At 44.2% G+C, this 13198-nt stretch overlaps 3 non-coding genes across 3 annotated transcripts; all 3 read right to left on the bottom strand.

Moving 5' to 3' along the window:
- Positions 1-198: 198 nt before the first annotated feature.
- Positions 199-272, bottom strand: trnai-aau (transfer RNA isoleucine (anticodon AAU)). Its single transcript has one exon. It is a non-coding gene; the product is annotated as a tRNA-Ile (tRNA).
- A 559-nt stretch (positions 273-831) lies between these two features.
- trnag-gcc (transfer RNA glycine (anticodon GCC)) lies at positions 832-902 on the bottom strand. Its single transcript has one exon. It is a non-coding gene; the product is annotated as a tRNA-Gly (tRNA).
- Positions 903-3664: 2762 nt separating this feature from the next.
- On the bottom strand, positions 3665-3737 carry trnar-ccu (transfer RNA arginine (anticodon CCU)). Its single transcript has one exon. It is a non-coding gene; the product is annotated as a tRNA-Arg (tRNA).
- Between the last annotated feature and the right edge of the window lie 9461 nt (positions 3738-13198).

The following is a 13198-nucleotide window of genomic DNA, read 5'->3' as shown; positions in this document are numbered from 1 at the left end:
ATTAAACATTGGAAATCCTCCCACTTGTATTTGTGACACTTGATTTTGGCTCCACCTAAGACACTCTTAAATCTTCAAACACTTTTCTCTTCTCCCGCAACACTCTTGTCTGTCGGCACTATGTGGCAGCGTTGCATGACAACCCCTCTCACCACGGAAAGGAACCTAACAGCTTTGGTAAGAGAGGAGAAAAGGACCTGGCCAGTACGGGGCTCGAACCCGTGACCTTGGCGTCATTAGCACCACGCTCGAACCAACTGAGCTAACCAGCCTCACAACAGTGCTCCTCTCTGTGCTGCAAAAAATCGAACTCAGGGAATTTCTTTTGTCCTCCTTTGAATAGAAAGCCTTGTAATTCAGTGTAAGGGCTTTCTCGTGCAGTTTCATGGTTCTTGTAACCCAAATCCTACACTGGCCTGAAGTGCCCCCCCATTTCACAGCATTTTTCAGCTGATTTAAAATGTACCTAAAGGAGAAGCATTATTGAAGACCATCAATTACCAAGAGCTTTTGTCAAAGGTTTTGGTGGTCATTTTGAATGACCACAGAGCGCTGTGACCTCGGTTTTACATCTCATCCAAAAGACAGCGCCCTTTTACAACACAGCATCTCCGTCACTATACTGGGGCATTGGGACCCGCACAGACCTCAGGGCGAGCGCCCCACCGCCGGCACCATTAACACCGCTTCCAGCTGGAAGCTTTGTTTTTCCCTGTAGCTCACCCTCATCCGGGTACTGACCTGGCTCACACCTGCTTAGCTTCAGTGGGTTTTTTGAGTTGCGAGTTGCAAGGGGATGCAAGTGATGGAGCCGCTCGCTGCAAAAGCCACTGCATTGGCCGGGAATCGAACCCGAGCCTCCCGCGTGGCAGGCGAGAATTCTACCACTGAACCACCAATGCTCAGTGCCTGGGCCTTCAAAAAAGACGCTTTTTTGGTGCTCTGTGCAAAACGCGTCGACATCTGCTTCCAGCTGCAAAATGCCATTCGCGGACGCTGAAGAACTTATTTCCAAGGCAGCGGGTACAAGCGATTGGGCGTTTTAAAACCACCAGGAACAGCAAAGAGGCGTGCTTCTTTGCTTGCGCCGAAACACACCGACTGGAGGCGGATAACGTAGTCGGCAGGATTCGAACCTGCGCGGGGAGACCCCAATGGCTTTCTAGTCCATCGCCTTAACCACTCTGCCACGACTACAGCAAGCCCCACCACCGCTGCGTTCTTGCTACAATCTTACCTGGATCGCGAGGCGCCGGCGGAAGCCTATTTCAAAGTCGTTCTCCGTTTCAAAAAAACATTTCCAAAATACAAGCCTTGCAGACAGACACGCCTCAGAGGACTTAAGGGTGGCTTCATGTCGGAATGATAAAGTCTCCCCGTCCGGACATGAAAATGCCACTTTGTTACACACAAAAAAAGAATCAACAACAGAGAAATGCCCACAAGCATTTGAAAAGCCGCACCACGTCGCACTTGAAATAGCTCTTACATTAGTGGTAGACGCAGGAATCGCCTTTTTATTTACGCTCTTACCCACGCGATGGAAAGCAAAACAAAGCAAAGCAGAGCAAAACAAAACGAACAAACGAAAACCCTCACGTCCCGCACTTGCATATAACACCGTTACGTGCCCAAGCGGTATTGTACGTCATCCTAGCACTGCACGCCGGGGCGTATGGTATATGGGAACGAGCACACGCCACGAATCGTCTCGAATCACTCCCTACAGCTGTAAGGCGCCTTGAAGCGTGCACCCCCAACATTCTTCTTTGCGCATCTGTGATAGGTAAACTCTTGAGCAAACTCTGAACCAGCTCTAAGGAAACTAATCCGATTAGATGTTACTTTGACTCATCATTTAAGGGACCCTTGTTAATTGGAGAAATCAATGATTTCGAATGAATTCTGTATGCGTTAAAAGACAGCTATACACAGAAAACATGCAGGACACTGCTCATGATGTTTCCCGAGCCGAAACACAGTGCGTTTTTCCAAGCCATCTGACAAAGCCCGCCCACTGAAAACTGCAGGAGATCGTGTAAAGACGTTCAAGTTTGTAACTACTGCACGCACAGGAAGCAGAATAAATTCCTCTATTCAAACTGTCAAAGGTTTGCTTTGCGAACGCTGCAGGACATCGCACAATCTCTTTTGAACAGGGACAAACGATTTCTTATGGGGCGCAGTAAGTACAGACGTTTAAAAAGCTCCACTCATGCCAATGATGCAGCATGAAGAAGCGCAACCTAAAGTTTGCATTCCTAGCACTGTTGCATTCCCCGCATCAGTAGCTAAGAGAATATAATTTACGACTCTTGTTAATGCAGTTTCAGAAACCAGACTGAAATTTCTCAAGTATATTATTTGAATCCAGATACGATTGACGTTGGGCAACAACTATTCTCTCAAAACTTTTAGATTGAAATGGGACCTTTGAGACAGGCCTGTAGTTGTTAAGAACTTGTGGATCCAAATTTGACTTCTTAAGGAGCGGTCTAAGAACCACTACCTTAAATTGATCATGTACGTTGCCTGACGCAAGCGATGCATTCATCATACTAATTATAGGTCCTGCCAGTCCTTCGAGGGAATCTTTGACTTGCTGAGTGGGGATGGGATCTAGCAAACAGGTGGTTTACTTTGTCTTACGTCTGTGTCCATGAGTCCACCATAAGAAGAAATCTGAACAGGAGTGGTGATCATGCGAGGTCACCACGGAGGAAACCACTGCTCTCCCCCCCAAAAAAACCACCACTGCCCCTCTCAAGTTTGCTAAAGACCACATGGATGTTCCACAACTCCTGGAACAATGTTCTGTGGACAGACGTGACAAAAGTTGAACTTGTTGGTAAATGTGCACAGCGTTATGTTTGGAGATAACAAAACACCGCATACCAACTCCAAAACCTCATCCCACCTGGGAAGCATGGCGGAGGCTGTACGGCTTGCAATCATCGAGGGACCGATGAATTCCGAGATGTATCAGGAAATTCTACAGCAGAATGTCAGGGTGTCTGCCTGTGATCTAAAACTCAAAAGACGCTGGGTCTTGCAACATGACAAAAACAAAGGAGTACATCAACAACAGAGTGGCTGAAACAGAAGAAATTCTGTATGTTGGGATGGCCAAGTAAGAGTCCTGACCCCAATCCCATTGAAGTGCTGTGGCGTGATCTGAAGCAGGCCATTCAGCGCAAGACATCCCAAAAATATACATGAACTGAAACAGTTTTGCATAGAGGAATAGGCCAAAATACCTCCTAACCGCTGCTCAGGTCTGACAAGCCGCTACAGAAAGTGGGGGTTGAGGTTTTTGTCATAAAGGAGGTTCCACTAGCTCCTTAATATAAGGGTTCACGTACTTTTTCCATCAATGACCTTGATTGTTTAAACCATTTGGTCAATAAAGAAACAGCAATGTCAAATGTTGGGTGTGTGTTCTTTGTTAAATCAGAATCTCTTTATTAATTATTATGACTTAGATAAAGATAAGATCACATGTTAGGAGCCATTCATGCAGAAATCCACATCATTCCGAAGGGCTGTTTACAAAAGTTTTTCTCCCAACTGTATGTGAGAGAAAAGCAGAGACGCTCACTGAGTAAGGTGGAGTTGTAGCTTTGCAAACCACAAAGACATTTGTATGCTCAAAATGGGACAGGAGCACCCCAGATGGGACTCGAACCCACAATCCCTGGCTTAGGAGGCCAGTGCCTTATCCATTAGGCCACTGGGGCACACTGGGTTGGGTCGATCACGCTGATGAAGAGCCAGTTTTTTTTTCCTTTGCTTTTTCAAAGGGATCCCCAAAATTAGGAAAGTTAGGCAGCAGAAGGTTTACTGTGACCTGAGAAGGACCGGCATCCAATCACGGTGGTACACACACACGCTCTCACTCATCTGAGCTACACGGCTACCAAGATGATCTCAGGTGCGCCGAGCTGGTACGGAACATATTGAACTGATCGACGGCGAATTGTCTCTCAGACAGGCTTTTCACCTCTGAGCTCCCTGACTGACAGTGATCAGTTAGGCAGTAAAACAGTCAGCTGCTTCTAAGCCTTAAACAGCTGCATCTCGGCGCTTCCACGGAGAGATGATTTGAAAGCCGAACATCGCCCATTGGGAACACCTTACTATCACTAGTTTAAGAGACTTTTAAGGTCTTGCAGAGGTGCCTGTCTAATAGCATGCGCTTTGCAAGCTATAGGTGTTTAGGCTGAGGCAGAATGCCTGTTAACAAAATGTTTTTCTAAAGGGGCCTCGCACTCTTTTCCAAGCAATGGTCACCATCCCCACAATGTAGTCATGTCCTAGGACGTCACCTGTTAGTCTCCATTTGTCTGCCACCAACATTTTAGGTTACGGGGTCACAACCGCACCCCGGAGAGCATAGGAGCCGTTGGCGTTCTGGCTGTGCAGATTGGGCTGAAGGTGGGGCGCTTGAATCTCGCTGTTGGAGGCCGTCTGAAACTGACCCAAGCCTTTCCCTTGAATTAAATGTAAATAAGAAATGAACCCCAGATGCACATGGAATCAATCACGTGTTTCCTTTGAGCCGTTTCAAAGACTGCTCCAGAGTTTACCTTGCACAGATGCGCAAAGATTAATGATGGGGGTGCACGCTTCCAGGCGCCTTACAACTGTAGGGACTGATTAGAGACAATTCGTAGCGTGTACTCATTTCTCTCTATTCCCCGTGTTGCAGTGGTAGGATGACATAAATTCCTGCTTCGACACGTAACGGCATTATAATCAAGTGCAGGAGCTGAGGGCTTTTGTTTTGTTTCGTTTTCCATGGCGTTCGTAAGCGCGCAAATCAAAGGCAATTCCTGCGTCTAACACGAATGTAAATGCTTTTGAAAGTGCAGTGTGGTGCAGCTTGTAAAAACCATTTGTGGTTTGTTGATGTTTTTTCTGTCTGCCAAAGTTGCATTTTGACATCCGGACTGGGGGACTTTATCATTTGAACGTGAAGCCAGCCTTAAACCCTCTGAGGCGTGTCTGTCTGCCGGCACGAATCTTGTGAAAGGTATTTTTTTTTAACGGAGAGCGACTTTAAAAAGGTTTCCGCAGCCACCTCGCACTCCGTGTTAGATTATAGGAGGAATGCGGCGACAGCGAGCTCGCTTTTGTCGTGGCCGAGTGGTTAAGTGCGTTGGGGATTCCCCGCGCAGGTTCGGAACTTGCCGACTCCGGCGTCTGCCGCACGTCGCCTTGTGCCTGCGCGGCAAAGGCGAAGTGCCGTTTCTCCTTTCCTGGTACTATAAAAACGCTAAATCGCTTGGACCCGCTGCCATTGAAAGCAATTCTTCAGATAACCACACATTTTGCGTTCGCACCTCTGGTGCTCTACTTATGCCTTTGCAAACCTAATGAATAAAGCTGAAAGAACCGACACGATATGTAGGTGCTCGTAAACCACGCAGTAAAGAACTGTTAACAGCAAGGGTTTCAGTGGGTTAACTGAGGAGAAGGCGTGATTGCTAATTGTTGACTTTTTATTTGGTGTTAGAAACACTCTTACTGTGCATGACGTGCAACAAATGTAGCCACAGAAATTGCATCACGCTTTCATGTATGCTATTGCAGACACCAACGTTGCCTAGATAGAAAACCGAAATAGCCGTGGGTTTGCTTGCTGGTCTGAAGGATCTCTCTTCGAATCTCTATCATTTGTCAATGAAAGTAAAAGGCGCTGCAATCTCATACGTTCAGAATCAAACCCGCAGCTGTTGTTCGACTTTATTTCTTGACTAATTACAACTGAGTGTCGCATGAGCAGTTACGTAAACTTGTCTGGTATATTTGAACACAAATGCCGTTCTTCAATTAAAACTAACAGTACATTGTCAGGGACATTCAGTTCTATACAAACAAGAGACAGACAAGAGAATATTTCTACCGTTCATGTGGACTACGTGTTGACTTACTGATCGGAATAATTGAAAGGTTCGGGCTCATAGCCGATGCAGTGCGTGCTAATTAGAACAGCAACGCTGAGCTCTCAGCACCGTACTGAGCCCAGGTGTTTTTCTAAAGCTGTCAGGTGCAGTTCATTTACATGAAGGAAATCTCTTACTGGGTACGATTACAATGCAGTAAGTAGCACAGACTGCTTAGGGAGTAGCCCGATGCGTTTAAAAACAACCCGAGCCAGATAGGAGTCGAACCTGCAATCTCCTGATCCGTAGTCAGACGCGTTATCCATTGCGCCACTGGCCCTGGTGTGACACTGCAGGACTGTAACCCAGTGAGATCAGCACTGCAACTAGTAAAATATTACCCCCGGTCCATTCTTTTCCAAAAGTGAGAAACACCTGTTTTCTACATTTTGTCTGTTTTAAAACCATATCTCTTTAAACCAAACCAAGAGTTTGTCTTTTGCACTGATATTCTGATTCATTTCGATTTCAAAGAAAAAAAAAAACATTATCTTCCAAAGCATCATAAAATTGTCCCTTCTTCCAGACTCTACTTCTCTCTTGTAGTAGTACAGCAGACCTTTCCAAGTGAGCAGATCACAGAGTCCGAAATGAGCTTCCTCCATCAAGCAAAGTACCTGAACATGACTCTGTCTTCATAAAAGCGCCCCTGTAATAAAGAAATTAAATCCGAAATCAAGAGGGCAGTTTCCTACTGAAGTTCAAGAAATCATCAATTTTAACCTAGCAACACATTAAAGGCTGCATCTATACAAGTACGATTCTAGAAATGCTCACCAGATTACGTTTTAAGAAAGAACTGCGCCTCAGGTTCCGCCGAGATCTTAACTCGGATGGCAGGATTCAGAGTCCGGAGTGTGGACTGATGGCGCACGGAGGGTCCATATACTGTGGATCCCTCAGTGATCTTCCGCGTATTCAAACCGCCAGCGTGTGACTCCCCTGTCACCGTCCTCTCTCCTCTGTGCAGCCGGGCCCGATTCACGGTAAAGTGAAAAAAAATATGCCCTCAACGTGAGATTTACTCTGGAGTGAGGATAGATGTTACCTTTTTATCATTGAACAGGATGTATGTGATGTGGCGACTAGGTTCAATTTTGTATCCTGTTTAAAAGATTAAGGACTGGGGTGAGCGTGATTTACCACCCTTTCAGCTAAGAACCCGACGTGCGCACCGTTTAAGCTGCATAGACTCGGTCGTTTAACTCTTCTCCATTAGCAGGGTTAAGGTTAAAGAAAAAAAACATTGCTGACTTCTTTTTTTTTTGCCAGCTGCTAGCGCTGATTAGCAAGGTTTGTATTTCATGTTTTGCAAGTTGCATCCATTTTAAGAAAAACAAGTCATGTTAAAGACAGGAAATGAATACTTGTGTTTAATTAAGTCTAGCGGTTGTCCGCTGGGATTCAGACCCAGGGTCTCCTGTTCACTAGACAGGCGCTTTAACCAACTAAGCCACGGCGCCCCGGGAGTGCTGTCCTTTTGCAGCCACTTGGACACACCACTCAGACACATCTGCATTCGGTGTGTGCTCCGCCTGCTCGCTGAGCAAGTTGCCACCTTTACATACAATAGCAACATCGACACCAAGAGAAAGGATGACAAATGGCTTTTATCTGGAACTTTTCATGTCCAAGGAGCTCAATGTGCTTTCTGTGTACAACAGGGCCACTGAACTCCACACTGGCCACTGAACCACAGCAGTGGCTTGCTGGCTTGACATCTCCCAAGGAAAATGTTGAAATCGCATGTGGAACAGGAAAATGACCCTCGAGTACGAGGGAAAAAAAAGAAAAAGATCATCTGGAGCGCGCCAACTCAGTTGGGACAGTCCAGTTCTGTTGACGAGGTGGCTGAGTGGTTAAGGCGATGGCTTGTTAATCCATTGTGCTCTGCATGTATGGGTTCGAATCCCACTCTCGTCGGTTTCCATGTCTGACATGTGTGCCCGTTCGACGTTGGCCCTCCTGTCGTTTGCTCCAGAACTAGAGCCATGCAGTTTCTAGCGGTGGCTGAACATGGTATAGTAGGCTAACATCGGTATCGAGCAGTGACAGTAACAGTATTTACGTGCCGCTGCTGCCAAGTGGCTCTGGGTTGAGACCGCGTTTTCACTTACTTGCAATGCAAACGGAGAAAGCGATTTTTGACAGTCTCTTGAGAGACTGCGCTAGGTGTTTAGGGATAGACTTTGTCAGTTCCCCCTGGGATGATGGCCTCTCAAATAGTTTGTGATTCCTCTAGACGTTTATACAGTAGAAGCCTGCTTCGTGGCTTAAATCCAAGCTAAGGAAACGAGTTAGAGGTCTGATGCAGAACTGCGAATTCAATGAACGGGAACACTACAGTACATTGCACTGTATGTGTGAGGAAAACTGCCCCCTTCTGTCCCTTGTCGACCGAACAGAGGACTGTAAAGGATACCGCCAAGAAACTTTAGGATGCTGGTTGGAATACAGCTCCAAAGAAGCCCCTTTGGGTGTTATGTCATCAAAAAGTAAGAACAGCGAATCTCCCTTTGATCAAAAGCGCAACAGAACTGTTTTCCGTGGAGCAGCTTTCAGACCCGTAGACCTGTTTTATTTGTAGGGCAGGGCGCATTCCCAAACGCGAATCTCCTGTTTTAGAAATGCTTTGGGCGGCGTGAAGTGAAAATAAGAAATGGGCTCCAGATGCACATGGAAGCAATCAAGTGTTTCATCCGAGCTGTTTCAACGACTGCTCAAGAGCTTTCCTTTCACAGAGGCGCAACGATTAATGATGGGGGTGCACCCTTCAATGCGCCTTCCCAGTGGGCATTGATTCGTCGAATATACGTATATTTATGGCGAAAATACGGCTATACGTATATATACGTCGCCTCAACGTATAATCAACGTCGAATTGCAACCGTAAAATCGACGACATGAATAAACGCATATATAACATCGAAAACACATCTAACACAGTGCCTGAGGCTTTTTACTGTATGTATCGTGTGTGCCGCAACTAGGAGTATACGGCACTCTGCACAGTGTACGAAGTAAATTATTTTCGCAGTAATTAATTTATTATATTTACTATATTTATTATACACGTGTAAATTAATTACTGCGAAAATAATTTACTTCGTACACTGTGCAGAGATTCTAGACGAATTGCAGACCACATTTAGACGTCTAAGGTATGCGTTTAATAGATGCAGCCATTCAAAATGCGCGGTAAAAACCCGCGGTACAATAACCTACCCACAAGCCACCGCGGGGCACCGGAGGGTACCGCAGGACAAGTGATTGGCTGGCCAAAATGACCGACAGGGGCACTCGTGGTGCATTGGTTGGTAGTGCAAAGATTTAATCATTTAATGTCTTTGCTGTCCACATTTTAATCCGCTTAGTTTTGAATATTTATATGGATTTTACCACTAAAGGGAAATTTTAGTAGCTGAGCATAAAAAGAAGAGGAGCATAACGCATCTGAAGGTCATAAACGATATTAATTTAGGAACATAAACATTACTGTATGTATGTAAACTGTACTGTGTATGGCTGGTCTTGGTAGTTTAAAGAAAAAATACACACCAGTCTTCCATTTCTCCCTAAACATTTTAAGCATGAAAGTTTTATGAAACGGTACCCAAATATGCGATTGCTGTATAGAATGAATTTTAATTAAAAAAAATTATTTAACACGAACATTAAGCTGTTTACATCTTCCGCCTGAGAACAGTCACCCGTTGCTACCCAACGCAGAATGGTGATTGGCTGACACCATCTGACACCCCTCTGATTGGAGAAAAAAGACGTGCTGGTGTGCTATACCAGGAAGAGGATTTCTTTCAATTCTAAACGTGTATTTTAAAAGTTTAAGAAGTAAAAACCTTACAGCGTACACAGATTTCTAAACTGATCAGGATCGTTATCTTTGTCTCATGCATAATAATGTTCACCGCTCTGTCCAGCAAATTAATAATAAACTTTATTTTATATAGCTTTTTAAACGAATAAGTAATTAGATTGCTCATAAACCTAATCACTTGCTTTTTCTTTTTATTTAGGCGCAGATTTCAACTATAGATCGTATTATTAATAACCATAATAACAACCAACCAACAAAAACATCCATATAAACATAATACCAACCAAAAACATAGATAACAACCACAATACAAAATCAAATAATCAAACCATTTTACTCTCGCAAAGTCCTCCAATTATCATAATCCCGCCCCTTATGCAAAACCAAACCTTCCTCCCATCCCAGTTTATCCTGTTTATCATAAACAAAATCAACCTCAATTTTCAACATAAAGCATTACACAAAATCAATACCTCAACACTCCATACTCAACAACGATAATTCACAAACAGCCAGAAAATGTAACTACACATTCCCAAACAGACCTAATTTCCATAGCCCCGCCCCTTATGCAAAACCAACATCCCTCCCCTGTTCTCTCTCTCCCCTGGCGGTTGTAATTGTTTTTATTTTCAAATAAATTTTAGCAAAGTCATGTATTTTAAAAATCTTAAGATTTTTATATTTATGTCTTTATTTAGTGGTTTCATTAGTGACAAAGGCTAAACTTTCTTGGAAAAATGTCTTTTATGTAAACCATGTTTGCTATTAATTCATTCAGGGCTAAAATATGTTCATTGTCTTCTAATGAAAGAAGGGTTCCTTTCGCCGTAGTCGGGAGCCTAGCCTTTAACTAGTAAGTACTGTATTTACTGGGTTTTTGAGGGGGGGTGTCTTTCGCTGGAAATCTCGCCTCCTACTTTGAAAATACCCGTGAAACCGTTTCAATTCGTCACAGCCAGCACTCCTGCAGAGAGGGGGGTTGTACTTGCAGTGTATACAGTACACGCGTTATGCTCTTCGTTAATGTAAATAATTACTGCGAAAATAATTTACTTCGTACACAGTGCAGAGATTCTAGACGAATTGCAGACCACATTTAGACGTCTAAGGTATGCGTTTAATAGACGAATATTATACGTCTTTTGCCCACTGTGCTGCCCTCTTGATTTCGGATTTAATTTCTTTATTACAGGGGCGCTTTTATGAAGACAGCGTCATGTTCAGGTACTTTGCTTGATGGAGGAAGCTCATTTCGGACTCTGTGATCTGCTCACCTGGAAAGGTCTGCTGTACTACTACAAGAGAGAAGTAGAGTCTGGAAGAAGGGACAATTTTATGATGCTTTGGAAGATAATGTTTTAAAACAGACAAAATGTAGAAAACAGGTGTTTCTCACTTTTGGAAAAGAATGGACCGGGGGTAATATTTTACTAGTTGCAGTGCTGATCTCACTGGGTTACAGTCCTGCAGTATCACACTGGATAACGCGTCTGACTAGGGATCAGGAGATTGTAGGTTCGACTCCTGCCTGGCTCGGGTTGTTTTTAAATGCATCGGGCTACTCCCTAAGTAGTCTGTGCTACTTACTGCATTGTAATAGTACCCAGTAAGAGATTTCCTTCATGTAAATGAACTGCACCTGACAGCTTTAGAAAAACACCTGGGCTCAGTACGGTGCTGAGAGCTCAGCTTTGCTGTTCTAATTAGCATGCACTGCATCGGCTATGAACCCGAACTTTTCAATTATTCCGATCAGTAAGTCAACACGTAGTCCACATGAAAGGTAGAAATATTATCTTGTCTGTCTCTTGTTTGTATAGAACTGAATGTCCCTGACAATGTACTGTTAGTTTTAATTGAAGAACGGCATTTTTGTTCAAATATACCAGACAAGTTTACGTAACTGCTCATGCGACACTCAGTTGTAATTAGTCAAGAAATAAAGTCGAACAACAGCTGCGGGTTTCATTCTGAACGTATGAAATTGCAGCGCCTTTTACTTCCATTGACAAATGATAGAGATTCGAAGAGAGATCCTTCAGACCAGCAAGCAAACCCACGGCTATTTCGGTTTTCTATCTAGGCAACGTTGGTGTCTGCGATAGCATACATGAAAGCGTGATGCAATTTCTGTGGCTACATTTGTTGCACGTCATGCACAGTAAGAGTGTTTCTAACACCAAATACAAAGTCAACAATTAGCGATCACGCCTTCTCCTCAGTTAACCCACTGAAACCTTTGCTGTTAACAGTTCTTTACTGCGTGCTTTACGAGCACCTACATATTGTGTCGGTTCTTTCAGCTTTATTCATTAGGTTTTCAAAGGCATAAGTAGAGCACCAGAGGTGCGAACGCAAAATGTGTGGTTATCTGAAGAATTTATTTCCACGACAGCAGAGCCAAGCGATTTAGCGTTCTTTTAGTACCAGGAAAGGAGAAGCAGCACTTCGTCTTTGCCGCGCAGGCACAAGGCGACATACGGCAGACGCCGTAGTCGGCAGGATTCAAATCTGCGCAGGGAGTCCCCAATTGATTTTGAATCCATCGCCTTAATCACTCGGCCACGACTACAGCGAGCTCGCCGCCGCCGCATTCCTCCTATAATCTAACACGGAGTGCGAGGTGGCTACGGAAACTTTTTCAAAGTCGCTCTCAGTTAAAAAAAAAAACCTTTCACAAAATACGTGCCGGCAGACAGACACGCCTCAGAGGGTTTAAGGCTGGCTTCACGTTCAAATGATAAAGTCTCCCCGTCTGGATGTCAAAATGCAACTTTGGCAGACAGAAAAACATCAACAAACCACAAATGTGGACAAGGATTTTACAAGCTGCACCACACTGCACTTTCAAAAGCATTTACATTCGTGTTAGACGCAGGAATTGCCTTTGATTTGCGTGCTTACGAACGCCATGGAAAACGAAACAAAACAAAAGCCCTCAGCTCCTGCACTTGATTATAATGCCATTACGTGTCGAAGCAGTAATTTACGTAATTTACTGCCTGAAAAAAAAACAGTAAAATGTTTGAGTGCCTATAGAGTTTCTATTTTTATTTTCTTGAGAAAAGTTGATACCATTTCCTGGACACCCTGTCCCCCATCAGTGCGCGGTGCCCGGGGAAAAATCTGTAGGGGGGCGTCTGAAATTCTGAGGGGGGGGGGTGATATTTCGGTTGAAACGGAGCTGTAGGGTGCAGCTACCCAAATGAAATCTCGCAGCTATGCCATTAATTAGTGCTTCATGATAGAAGATAACGACTAGCAATCTGGTATTTGCGATGAAGTTCAGTTTCACATTTTTCGTCACTCTCACGGTTTGTATTGCCTGGAGCGAAAAGTACCATAAGCGTTCATTTTTGCAGCTACATGGACGTTCTGAATCGTTAAGAAAAAAATGTTGTAAAACCAACAGAAA

This window comes from Lepisosteus oculatus, unplaced genomic scaffold (genome assembly GCF_040954835.1).
Source record: "Lepisosteus oculatus isolate fLepOcu1 unplaced genomic scaffold, fLepOcu1.hap2 HAP2_SCAFFOLD_70, whole genome shotgun sequence".
In the NCBI taxonomy this organism is placed as follows: Eukaryota; Metazoa; Chordata; class Actinopteri; order Semionotiformes; family Lepisosteidae; genus Lepisosteus; species Lepisosteus oculatus.
The sequence above is the reverse complement of the archived record's forward strand: the minus strand, read 5'-3'. Positions and strand labels throughout refer to the sequence as shown.